This window comes from Hylaeus anthracinus, unplaced genomic scaffold (genome assembly GCF_026225885.1).
Source record: "Hylaeus anthracinus isolate JK02 unplaced genomic scaffold, UHH_iyHylAnth1.0_haploid 5, whole genome shotgun sequence".
Classification (NCBI taxonomy): Eukaryota; Metazoa; Arthropoda; class Insecta; order Hymenoptera; family Colletidae; genus Hylaeus; species Hylaeus anthracinus.
In genome coordinates, this window is record NW_026535322.1 from 3,865,612 (window position 1) to 3,879,176 (window position 13,565).

At 40.3% G+C, this 13,565-nt stretch overlaps 1 protein-coding gene across 5 annotated transcripts in view; it reads left to right on the plus strand.

Moving 5' to 3' along the window:
• Positions 1–634: 634 nt before the first annotated feature.
• LOC128895987 (choline transporter-like protein 1) overlaps positions 635–13,565 on the plus strand; it is a 49,398-nt gene continuing 36,467 nt past the window's right edge. For 2 of the 5 annotated variants that reach the window (XM_054159070.1, XM_054159071.1), the window contains exon 1: positions 637–2,190. The gene's annotated coding sequence lies outside the window, so the exon portion shown is untranslated. Of the gene's footprint in view, positions 2,191–13,565 lie in introns of all 5 variants that reach the window. The other 3 variants (XM_054159072.1, XM_054159066.1, XM_054159074.1) reach the window with 3 other exon arrangements.

Sequence of the window (13,565 nt, forward strand, 5' to 3'; positions counted from 1 at the left end):
AAGCAGGGAAAGTTCCATTTGAATAAAAGACGGCGAACAAAAGAAACGTGTGTAACAATGTATTCGCGATTCACAGTTGTTTTATCTAATTATTCAAAATAAGTTTATCGCGTATGTTTTACTTCTTCAAATTTTAGTACGAATTAAATAATTCTCTTTTCTTTCATCGGAATATGCCCATGATCGAAAATGAATGATCGTTAATATTATGTATAGGAAAATATACATCGTTAACGAATTTTCGCTTATAGAAACTAATATCCACATTTATTAACAACATGGACGAGCATTATTACATGGCCAGAACGCGAATAGAAAATAATTAAAGTTCATATCCGATACCAAAATTTCCCTAATTCATTGTTCACAGTATATTCAAATTTGACGGGAAAATTCAATTTATTTTCGAAGAGTATCGATAAAGTTCTATATACAGGTGAATTAGAATTGGTAATTCTAACTTTGAAATAGTTTAAATATGTAAAATACATTACACTTTATGAATGAGGAGCATATTTTTGCAGGTAACTGTATATCACGTTCGCGGATGTATGAATCGTACGAAATACCGATTCAGCGATACGGAACGCATTACTTTATTAATTAACGAATAAAGGTATAATACACGGGTACGGTGATAAAAATCCACGCCATTTTTCACAAATATAGATTCCCCGCGCCGAAATAACGAAACAAGTTTATATCAATTTGCGACTGCGAATGTTACCGCTTCCGGATAATAATCTACAATTCGCCGAGCGTAAAAGCGCCTGCGGCTACGCAACCCTCGTTACACGAAGTTGCTAATGCGGGTGAAAGTATTTCATTGGGAGACAATTATGTTCGATGTTTATTCTCGTCGTATAATTAAGCTAAAAATGATTTCACTAGTTGCCGCTCGTTTACCGCGATTGTTTCGAACGTGTTTCGAAGGTGAAATATCGGTTCCAACTGAAAAATACCTGCATACGTAAAATCCTGTAAAAGTACCCGACGTTATCTGCTAACAGTCCGTCTGTATGTGCACAATGCGTTAGCGATTTAACGCAATAACTCCCACCGCCAATCGTTTTATTGCCAGAGGATAAATATACCGTTACCTGTAAACCTCGACAAACAATTGCTCAACGCACATGTGTAGCAAACAATAGTCTTACATGCATACATGTCTAGTTTATTTTTATAATTCAGAATGTGTTTCGTGCTCGTTGATTTTCTAATTCTCTTTAATCGATTAAAGAACTTTGATACTCTTATTTCCAACTTTATTATTCAACCGTCATTACGTACATACCATTTTTAAAATTCTTTATATTGCTTCTCTATCGGATAGACACTGACAGATTATATGTGTATCGAACCTGTCAATCTAATAAATAAAATCACACCAAAAAACCTAACCCATTTCTCAAACAGAAATACGAAAAGTGCCACGAAAAATATTCCTCCCGCGACGCTGAGAGGTCGTTATTTATTGACTCGATCACAAGTCACTCCTGTGAAACCCAGGGACGCTTGGACGCCGTTATCGAGTGCGAGAGCTCCCTCGCTCCTGTAATCGCCAGCGTCAAAGTCGCCTTCAATCCGGGTACCCAAACCCGCATGGGACGGTGGGAGCACCAAACCGAAATCGCGTACTCCGGAGGAGGCTTTCTCGCAGGATCGACTCACGTGTCGTTGAAACCGTCTTCGCCGAATGATCTGAAAGGGAACGAGTGGAAAGAGGATACCGCGTTTACACCGTGGCGAGCGACGAGGACACGAGCGCGACGACGAATGCGGACGGACCGTCGAGTCGGAAAAGGAGGGATGACCGCACCGGGAGTATCGTTAACCGGTACAAGAGTCCGTTCTCCAGCGTGCACAAGTGGCGAGGCACGGGTTAGTATCGCGAGTGAACTCGGTCGACACGCAAGCGAGTCTCTCTCGGTTGCTCGACGCGCGGAACTGGTTTCGAGTGAATCTGATCGTCTTAACCGGGGCGGGAAAACATTCATGGAGCGTTACGCCGAACTCCGTCGTCGGTGACGTCGCTCGGGGGCTTCTATTTCCGTGCTCGCCCGAGTGTCTATCAGCGGCTCGCAGCCAGTGTTTTGGGGACAAAGGAGGATTTCGCGAGTGTGCCGCGACGCAAAGATCCACCACGGTCGGATCGGTCCGTTAGTTGGCAGGAATCTAGGCGTGTACGAGGTACGTCGTGCTCCGGAGACTCGGCGAACTCGTTACGAACGAGTTCGGCGTGCATGTATCCCTCCTCCCTCGCTCTACGTGCAGAATTTCTCCAAGAGTGCCGGAGAACTTTGGCGTAGTTGCAGCAACAATGTTAATCGGGACGATACCCGACCAAACGTGCCCCATCGTGACACAGAAAGGGAGATGGGTAGAGAGAGAGGGGGGGGGGCGGAGGGGGTGCGGGAGCGGGGGGATGGGCACACAATGTTACGCTATCGTTTTACCAGATTTCTGTGGTGGCTGATGGTTGTCAAACCATTATCCTCGATGGCCAACCAGACTATTTTCACTTACTCCGAGTGTCACGATTCGTGGATGAACACGGCATGCGTCCCTGTTGAGCGGTTTCGTAGCGAACTTTGCGTTTCCATTTCGGTTGATTTGGCAATTACGTATCGTTGAAGTCCGGGAAGAACGAGTGATTCTCTAATCTAAATATCACCGGGGAGGATTGCCGGTCCACGGTGGACGGGATCGTTTAAACCGAGTGCACTCCGCGGAGATATCTTTTCAGGGGTCAACGAGATACCTTCTGCGCGCCGTGAACTCATAACTCTTACGGAGATCTGACCTTTAAAGTAAAATTTAGTAACTTTAGAGTTTTGCGTGGATACTGTTAGGCAGTTGATAAATATTCGAGAAGATATTTTTCACTCGGGAGTTTAGCTTGAATTTATTCGATTTACACGCGATCGTGTTGGACGAATAATATTACTTTTTTGAAAAGGTGCACCTATCGAATACATCAATTTTGACCGTTTCACACACTGCTCGAGTATCTCTGTAAATTTTGTCGTACTTAAATGATCGTTCTTTCCTCGAGTTACACGCTTCTCTAGCGAAGAACGTAAAAGATGGTGTCCATGATTCAACAGCGGCGACCGTTCGTATTGCACTCGCGTTTCTCCTCGTTGGTTTCAAGGTTGTCGGTGAATGGTACTGTCAAACCATTATCTCGATCGAGCATCGTGACAGTTTTCGCTTACTTCGAGTGGAGCGATGAACACTTGCCCGTCTCACTCGAGTAATTTCAAACAAACTCTGTTTCATTCCATTTCGAATCATTTTATAATCGTGCATGCTTACCTTCTGAGAATATTCCCACAGAGGATTACCACAGTGCATGCGTGGTAACGCAGACGGACTCAAACGAATCCAGCGTACCCTTTCGGGGGCGTTTTCTCAGAGGTCAATGATACCTCGTCTATCAGTCCGAGAAATGAGGTCATAATTTCCACGCAAATCAAATGATTCCAATCAAATTTAGTACATCTATCGCTCAACGTATGTTTTTAAGGCGATGCATAAACGTACAATAAAAAATTATGTACTCGCCCTTCAAAAGAAAAAATTCTAAAGTCTCATCGTGCTCCAGTAACTCCGTCGTAACCTCCAGAGTAAGCCGGTATAAAAAGTGGAATCAAACAAAACATACTAAACGCATCGATATCAATCCCTCAGGGGCTGCAATTGCGCTTGGTCGCAATTGTAGTACGGGTTTGGCGAACCCGAGGTACCCGAGCTCCTTACAGGACCATTGATAAAAAAAAAAAAAAAGATAACGTGTTAAAGAGACAAAAATGCCACGAGCAGATATCGTTGACAAAAGTGAAATAAGCCTGTTAAAAAATAAACCCAGCGAGCATCGATATCAAATCCCATAAACGTGTTGGCGCATTCTCCCCGTACACTTGCGAGTTTCGTTGAGCGCCAATAATTGTCCGTTCCCGTGTTACGCGCTATAACGTCGAAGACGATGAAGAGGAAGATGTTTGATGCCTTCCATGATTCGAGCTCCCGTTCCTCCACGTTGGTCTGGAGATCGTCGGGGAACAGGTACAGTTAAACCATTATCTGGAACGGGGCATCGCGTTTGTTTTCACTTATTTGGAGTGTTCGGTAGCCGATGGGGGTTATACCGTTCGTCCCGGTTCAGTAATTTCCTCCGACAGGGACTCTTCGCCTCTTGCGCCTGGTGCATCGACAGATCACGCGTTTCGTTCCCCGTGTTTTTCGGGATAACAGGCGTTATCTCCAAATTGATCTCCGCGATCTTCGCGGACGATAAACCACTTTGCGAAGAATATCGACAGGCGTGCTCGATTTCCCCCCCCCGTTCTATTGTTTGCGCCGGATACAGGTTGCCGGGGTATCTCTCGATTGACGTTGTTTATCGGCGAGGAAAGCCTCGCACGTGCTCTTCGCACGCGCGAATTCTCCTGTTCGATGCGTTCCATCGATTAGGAACACCTACGATGCCGTTCTTTTACCTGCCCCCCGGAGGGAAATAAACCGCTGCCGGGGAATTATTGAAACGCGCGAACGGAACTTTTATTCCACGGAAATCGCGCAACGTCGTCCTTGATCATAGGAATGCTTTGCTGGTTTGTTTAATCGCTTATTTACGGGTATTAGATTCTTGATACGTGGGAGGGGAAATTACCAAGGACTACGTTGAGTGTTATTTATTTATTTACTGTACGCTTTTGATGCACCACTCAACATAATAAACGCGACGACAAGGAAAGAGGTCGAAGTAGGTTCGCGGTAAAAAGAGGCGGAAGAAAAGCGAAGAGGAGCGAGACGTAAACGTTGCTTGGCAAAATTAGAACAAATTATGATAATGCAGCGCGAACGGGTAGATCGAACGAAAGTAAAGAAAAAAATCGAGTACGTGGGAATAAGGCTGAAATTTGTATCTTTGATAGAATTCTAAAACACGTCGGTGTACCAGCACGCAGTGGATTCTATACGTCTACGATACTGTTTATAACATTGTTTTGACAAGGGTTTACATTCGGATCGGAGATAAGAAAAGTTGATGTAGTTACTGGAAAGGTTTGATCTCTTAAATTCTTTATGCGCCAACTTTTTATTCCGTAACTTCTCCAACTCGAAGGTATACCATACCGGATAGCTGGTAAATTGATTTAGTATATCTTTCGGTACATACAGATCAATAACCGAAGACGGTCGGCTGGAAAGGAAGGTAACAGATCCACGCAAGCATTGCCCGCTCGATAACACTCAGAAAGTTTTATACATCATTGTAGAACTTATACGCCGTGTATTAAATATCGTATATCGTCCCGTACGCGCATTAAAAAGTTATTGTACACTTTCGTGCAACTAAAATAAATCTCTAGTTTTGATCAATATTCTTATTTATATTCAAAGTTTTTAAAGAGAGTAAAGTAAAAATACATTATGGCTAGAATTCTCGAAACAGTGGACGAATATTAAATAATTGTTCGATCATTTATAAAGTAACTATTTCTTATTCCTCAACGTGATACTTACGTTCGGAGAAGTAGCTATTGATAGCACGTTCGAGTTTATTATTACGGTTTCATGCTGAGCAATACATCTTGCTCCACGGTATGCGTAAGAAATGTTAGGCAAGCGCAAAAACGTTGACATGTGTTGTGTAGATGACTCACGACTCGTTCTTATTATGTCTGGATTCTACGTGTTTAGACGAATGCGAACGATGAACAGGAACGGATCTACGTTTAAAATGTTAATCTCCTCGAACTCTATCCATGGTTTTCCTTGCCAAAAGCCTTCAAAACAAAGCCAGGTGAAAATCTTGATAGCATTCTCCAAATTTAAAGTCCGATGATTTCGCGTACGCATTTCTACGTTTCTTGGACAATAACTTTCGCAATGACATTCGAGCAAAATATTGTGTGAGCAAATATAATTCGATATTTACATTCTTTTAATTTTTATATATAATATATACGTACACTTTCCTTCTATCTTTGATATGATAATTAACTCGATACAATTTACATACAGATATCAACGGAATTTTCAAACATTAAAACCCCTTTCTGTTTTCAATCACTGTTTACTGCTGGATAATTACATCTTCCTATAGGTTCATTTCAGTGGATTCACTGTATATGTTAATTTAGTTATTTCGAACACAATAGCTTGCTCGAAACCCCAAAATTATCGATCGTATTACCGGATCGTCTGCAAAAAAAAATTCCTATAACTCTTTGCTCGTCGACGAATCGACGGAACCGTCGATGCGATGAAAAATAAATGTGCACCGCAAAAAAAAAAAAAGAGCCGTGGAGTATAAAACAACTCGGATGATGGAGAAGTCGAAATATCGCCCGTCCTATGGTTAAACGATTACAGGCGACAGGTGTTTGTCAAATATTATTAAAATCTCGGTTAGCACCAATTTCGAATGTTTTCCTCTCCACCTGTTCGACGAGGAACGGGGTGAAAAATGTCAATCAAAAAATTTCACCGGCCCCGCCAATCGTATTTGGCGGCGTTGCCGTCATCGAGGACGTATTGCTTCATCGCCTCGATACCTCCCGTCGATCAAGACATAATCTACAGCACGTCAGACGAGTGTGCAATTTGTGTTTACGTTTATTTCGAGGTACCGTGACTGGCGTTGGAACTGCATTGACCCATAAACGCTCGGTTTTATCGGTATTACGTATGAAATAGACAGAAAAGCCCGCGCTGTGCGGCATTGGAGAACAGGTTCTTTCTTGATGCGTCGACAACTTCTGCCGGCCAATTGAGCCGACATAAAAGCTCAAAGGAATTGCAGCTGCGGGTCAACGAATCGTCCACTTGCACGAACACAAAGGAACGGAGCAAAACACACCGGCCAGGCTCTTGCCTCCTACTTTTCTTCGGCTCCATCCCCGCCTCTCTGTGTCTTCCCTCGTCTTCTTACTCAGCCTCTTCGTCGTCTTCGTCGTATTTCCCTCGCGTGTTATTCTCCGTTTCTTGCGAAATCAATTTTTCCTTGCCAGGAACAAAGACGACAAGTGACAAAGACGACTTCGACGTCGTTACGTTTACGATCGATCGCGTGCAATCGAACCGGTCACGGCGAACGATATTATCTGCAGCGGTCGATACACCAATTTCAACGGAGACTTTAAACCTCCCGTTTGACGTTCGTTTATCGTTTACCTAGCCTCTCTTTTCTTTTCCCCTTTTTTCCAAAGGCAAACACGATTATCTGTTTAGAATTGTTCATAAGTGGAATTTACTAATATAAATTGAAGAACTTCTGCTCCCTTCGGTTCTATACTTGATACATTCTAAATATTTCAAGAAACTCATCTTTAGAGATTTTGCATTTTTTTTTTTTTAATTACAAATATTCGGGTACGCTACAGATAGATATCCATTTCTTTATGTATACAATGTTTTTATCTATTAACGCTAAATGTTTCGATTGACAGAAATGTCATCTGTCGTATTGGTTGTACGATTGCGGTCCTGTGTCAAATGCAGACACGACCCCGGCGGTTTCCGGCCTGACACGTATACCTTCGTTTGTTTTGCGAAACAATATCTAATAGTTAGTCCGTGTTACCGAAATAGAAGAAACAGAAATTTAGCAAACGAATTCGCGCACCGTTCTAAAGTCGATATTATTTTCGACGCATTAATTAACAGTACCAGGAACGTGAGGGAGGTTGTAACATTTTCGCGAGGTACGTTAATCCGTAACTTTGCACGTTTTGCGTTCAGTTATGTCGGAAACCTGCGGAGGACGATCCCCGTGATATCAAAGCTTACGTTGTCAAGACCATACGCATCCCCACCGAAAACGTAGTTTCGTAAAAGGACTTCCATTTTACATTTTCGATTTACCTTCTCATAGAGGGCCTGTACCCTCTAATGAATTTCACCGTGCTGAAGCATACCGATTAAATAATTCTTAGAGTATGGTGTCCGAATATATTCGACATCCTATTTTCCTTGATACGTTTGTCATTGTGAATTTTATACATGTACAATTTCATTAAAGTAATGATGAAAGTATCGGCTGTGCTAGACGTGAATATTGTATTGAATTCACAAATCACAAATTACAATCGTGATTCACGATCACAACAGTGTATTTACGTAAATTCATAGTCGCGAAAGTGTGATGTAGAATTCCGAATTTCAGTAGTATGTTATCCGTCACGTATGCTCTACGTGCTTATCATCGATTTAACGAACTTTCTACCGAGTGGAGTTCTATTGAACCGATGATAATAATGTACCACGTACCCTTGAAAACGTCTGCGATCAACTTATCGCATCCAAAATTACGCGAGAACAACGATAGTTAGTGGTTGGAAGGAATCGTGGGATTCGGTACGGCAATCTTAATCCGTTTGGAATCGTATAAATAACCTCGGGCGTATGAATGATCCCCTTCTGAGGTTTTGCTTGTATAAGGTTACGAGAAGCTCGGTTTACCAGTTGTGTAAAAGTAGTTAGTCCAGATTCGCGGCCGTGGAATTCGAACGACGTATCGAAGGGCACCGACGTACTTGTTTCTAAATTGTCCGGGGTCTCGGGGCAAACATCCAACGAAATCCAGTCCCGACGAAAGTCTCATGAATAATTGAGCACGCGTCGCGGGTCTATTGTAACGTTAAGCGTTAATATCGTTGCGAAACCTTTGACGCGTTCCACCAACGACCTACATCTCTTTTCGTCGTGCTCGTTTATGCAAGCTGCGCTTTTTACGCCCACTCGAAAATCTTCCACGGATTTCCGTGGTTTTCGGGGACCTTTGGAATTCAGACACCCACCAATTCCTGGTGAAATTTCGTGTTAAGTAGTGTTCCGTTGCAAGGTGCGAAATTGTGTACCGTTTGCGGTATAATAGAACTATTTCTTGCTCTTTAGAATTCGTGTCGATTCCGTAAATAAAATCTGACTCGAGCTACTATTTAGATTTCGTTGAATCGTTAATCATTGCTTGGTCTCATTTAAGTGCAGTCTCAAATGCGATTATTGATTTAGTCGTATTCGACATGAAATAATGTCATAATCGAATTAAATTTGCAAAATTCTACGATGGTATTATTTCGTTTACTGTATAAAACTATTTTAAAATGCTTCGCTTGGCTAGGATATGGAATAAAGTTACTTTCCGAACATGAACTAGAACGCATTTGAAACGTCCATTACATTGAAACATTATTTTTTATCTCGTACCTGGAATATTTTACGCGCAGGTGTGATCTGAACTTCGATAGTTAGATATCAACACTTTTACTCTGCGCGACTTTTATCGTGATCGTTAAAGTTGGAGGAAATTTATTTTGCGTTACTCTTGAAGTTCGTAATCCTTTTATCCAAGTATCATTGGAGCCGATACTTTTGATCTAAAATAATTTTGACCAACTTGTCCTTGCCGGTGATGAACAATCCGCTACCAGTGTCGCATAGAATGGAATCGTTTACGTAGCTGTTACGTAAATAATGTATTTTCGTCTGCGGGTTGCTGCATACTTTCCGAGTCAGACTCTCGCTGCATCATTTTTTAATTCTGTCACGAACCAGTACAATCCTCCCACTGTGATAAAAACGACTGTCCGTCGTTTCTCTTTCATGGAGCGACAATTGTCTAAATAATCAAGTGGAGTACTCGCGATGTCTACTTTGGCAAGCAGACAATTGTTCGTTCCATCTACACGCGATCGTTGATCATGCAAACGTATTCGCAGCTGCGTTTTAGTGGACGAGCGTCACATAGGAATATATCGCCTGTGAGATGATAAGATAAGAATAGAATGGACTTTTTTTTTTATTTATAACTCACGCGGATCGAATGGTGTGTCGAATGGAATATGAAACACGAAATGCAAAATAGAGAATATTTCAATAGCGTAGAATTAATCTGAAATCTTAAGTTTCTTATAGAGCAGCTCCGTTCTAAACAAAAAAAAAAAAAAAACAAAAAAAAAAACAGAGCAAAATTTAAGAAGTGCTCGATCTCAAGGTAAATACTCGACTTAACAGTGCAGAGATTGGCACATTATTTCGCGTTTAGCACCAATTCCCGAGGCTAACGGCGAGGTCGTAAGCGCGACGTAAAGGCTCAATCGCTTTTGCACCTACGCGCAAAACGTAGGCGACGATCATTAAAGTCTAAAGAAAATTCAGCTCCAAGAGCTCCATTGAAGACAGAGTCGGAACAAAAAAGGAAAACGCCGTTTTCTTTTAGACGGGAATCCAACGTCGCGGGTTGTGAAACGTACTGGAAATAGACTTCAGCGTTCGCAAAAAGGGTTGATTATATCTGCATGGGCGTGCCTGGTAATTAGACGAAAAAAAAAAGAGCACTTTGACATCGGCCATTTAATATATTGCTTTCGGACGTACACGCAAACGCACTCCAACAGATTACATATCCGTACGTTACAAAATCATCTGAACGTTGTGTTCGGTGATGTAAGCATGTACTTGTGGACGTACAGTTTTTTTTATCATTATAATTACTGTCATTAATAAGAAAGACGAAAATTTGATAGTAACAAAAAAATCGAATACTGTTGGAAGAATAACAACATTGGAAACTGAATTAAAGATGTACCATAGCTATTATTATTAATTACCAAGTACAACGATCTCGAGATAAATGATATATTATTTGGATCTTATTGGTAATGTCGTTATAAATATATTATTAGCCCATATACAATATATTATACCGTGTGTGAATTTTTCGGAATTTTACCACTCACACGTGAAATTTGATTTCCTCGTTCTCTTCGCCAATAAATATTAATTATTTCCATGTAATACGTGGGATTTAATATTCATCAGCAAAGGCTATCAAATTTTACATATCAATTAGAAAAATACAAACAACGCGTCGACCTCTTGGCCAAGAAGTTTCGTTGGACGAATATAATGCAGACAGAAATTGATCGATACAAAATAAATTTACTTTCAACGGAAGCAACGCAATAATAGAACCCTAAAAGCGGCGTGGCATCTTTATTGAAGGCGTCATCGCAGATTTCAACAACCGCGAATAGAAAGGAAGGTGATTCTAATAGCATGTTTCTATCTGTGGAAGATAAGCGCTGGTGGACGATAATGTCGCTGATCCGCAACGCTTGCACGGAGAGATTATAACGTAAAGCTTGTTACACAACGCACGATCGTCTCTGCTGGATGACGACAAAAACGTTACGTTTGTAGCTCGCGACGAACTCGGCAGATCATACGTGACAAGGATGTTATTATGAAGCATTCGCTGCATGCAAATTCCCTTGTTTTGCCGTCCGCTTTTTTTCCATTCCGCGAAAGGTAAAAACGAGGGCGTAGTTTGGCGGACGTTTCGTTGAAAATCTGCGCGGACAAATCCAGCAATTTGTCGGAACGTCCTCGAAGCATCGAATAAAATAATTCCACGTTTCGTCAAGGGAGACAGAGCGCCGCGGAGAGCATGAATTTCCAGTCTTTATTACAAGCTTTGCACTATGACGTTTCGACCCCGTGAAATTAACGTCGAATCATTTTTAAATTGTCCAATTAATAATTTCGAAATTCTCGTTTTACATCGATGTCTCGTGAGAATAAATGAAAGATTTTCATTTCGCTGGAAAACGTGACGGAATTCTAATTGCGATTGGAAATAATATTTCTACATAGCATTGCTATAATTACTAATATTCGTTATTTATATTACAATGTACGCGTGTTTATTATCTTACAACATCGAATTTTATTAATTTGTTTGTGGAAAAAATATTCGTTTCTTTTTCTAAATTTAATTGCAAAATGCTAGATTGTTAAAGAATTTACAAGTACAAGCATTACACAGCTTTTTTTCGCTTCAATATGTTTGGGTACCATTTATCGCCAATCACTATTCCTTATAAATGATACAAGCTACATTTGACGAGAGTCTAGACTGAATGTGTTGCATATTGCATCCACTATTAAAGTAAACTTCTTGTTATTCTGGTATGGAATATGTAATAAGCGTCCCAGAAAATATTACATGATTTTCGTCTGTTTATTCCCTGTCACTTATAAAACATGTGTGGATATCAAATACAATATTTATGAATGTATCATTGGAAAACTTCTGCAACATTATTGGCAATAAAACAACGATTTTTCAATTCAAACTATAATTCCTCCAGTCTACAGTCCAAATCAGAAGTGGAACAAATCATTTGTAAAAACGAAGTTAAAAACGATAGGGTAAACTGCTCGGTCTTCGTTACTCTCAGAATGAAAATAGAAATTTGCAAATAAAACGCGTCACCGATAAATCCAACACATTGATTTTATTCGTCGTGTGTTATTCGATTTTATTTTTCGTGCGTCATAAATATTATTTTTCGCGCCAACGTGAATTTAATTGTTCGTTACTTATACGACTTAATAAATTAAAATTCGGAAATGCGTAACAATTTCTGGGTCACTCTGATAAATCAAATTCTTTACGTACACGCGTCTTTAATTTAATTGAATTTCCATGCATCAAAGTGGAATATCTCTCCCTACCATGGGAACAAATTTATTAGCAGCTGAGCAACATAATTTTGCAATAAGGTTTACGCGGTGTGATCGTTTTTTTTTTTTTTTATTCTGGTATCGCTGATGCGACAAAGTATGTTTTAAAGAATGTCAAACACAACATTATCGGAAATCGGATCTTTTCGTCCGTTAGGTGACTGTTTTAACTAGTTAAGCTACTCCGGTTCTCTACAGGCCTTTTGTTCCTAATCCTGATAGACGAGAAAGCTGTCGTTCGCCGTCAGTTTCCTAGCAAATAATCGTGAAAAATGGAGCTACAGCTTTGATCGCCAAAGTTATACTTCTGACAACCCTGAAGTATAAGATCAAAATCATTTGTACTCTGTCTAAGTATGTACGACAATGTTCTCCAGTTTAATATCGCGCATTTCAATTCATAATAATTATCTATACATGCGCCGATTTTATTTAATAATTATACCACTTCGAATTTCATTCTATAATTTATAATAATCATTTACCTAGCGGCTCAATTTAATATCCTCATCGCTGCAGGTCATACTTTAACAATTCATAATTAACAATTAAGATCAAACGAATCAGTTCATGAATTTTACTTTTTTTTATTTATTTCCATTTATTTTGCGGTACTACGAACAAATTATTAACTTCTCTTCATTGTTATATAATAAAAACGTGATTTGTTTTTATTAAAAAGAAAAATAGCCTTCTGCAATATTTTGTGTGCCTTTTCTATCGAAGCAAACGCGATGGTAGTGTCCGCTTAATTAAAACGATTTTTGTTCGCAATAATTCAACCTGCAACAGACATTGCAATTGTTCAGAGAACATTGCACCGTTGTCGAAACGGAACCGCGATCGAAATTAAACACAATCAATTAAGAATCATAAACACGGCGAGAGTAAAATGAATTCGGCAGGGAAATTATGGCGTCCGAAAATCATAAATATGCCAATGGAAATTCTGCGCAGAGCACGTTGAATTATCGGACGCTTGTAATAAATCTAAACACGTCAATCAAGCAGAAACTCTATTGTTG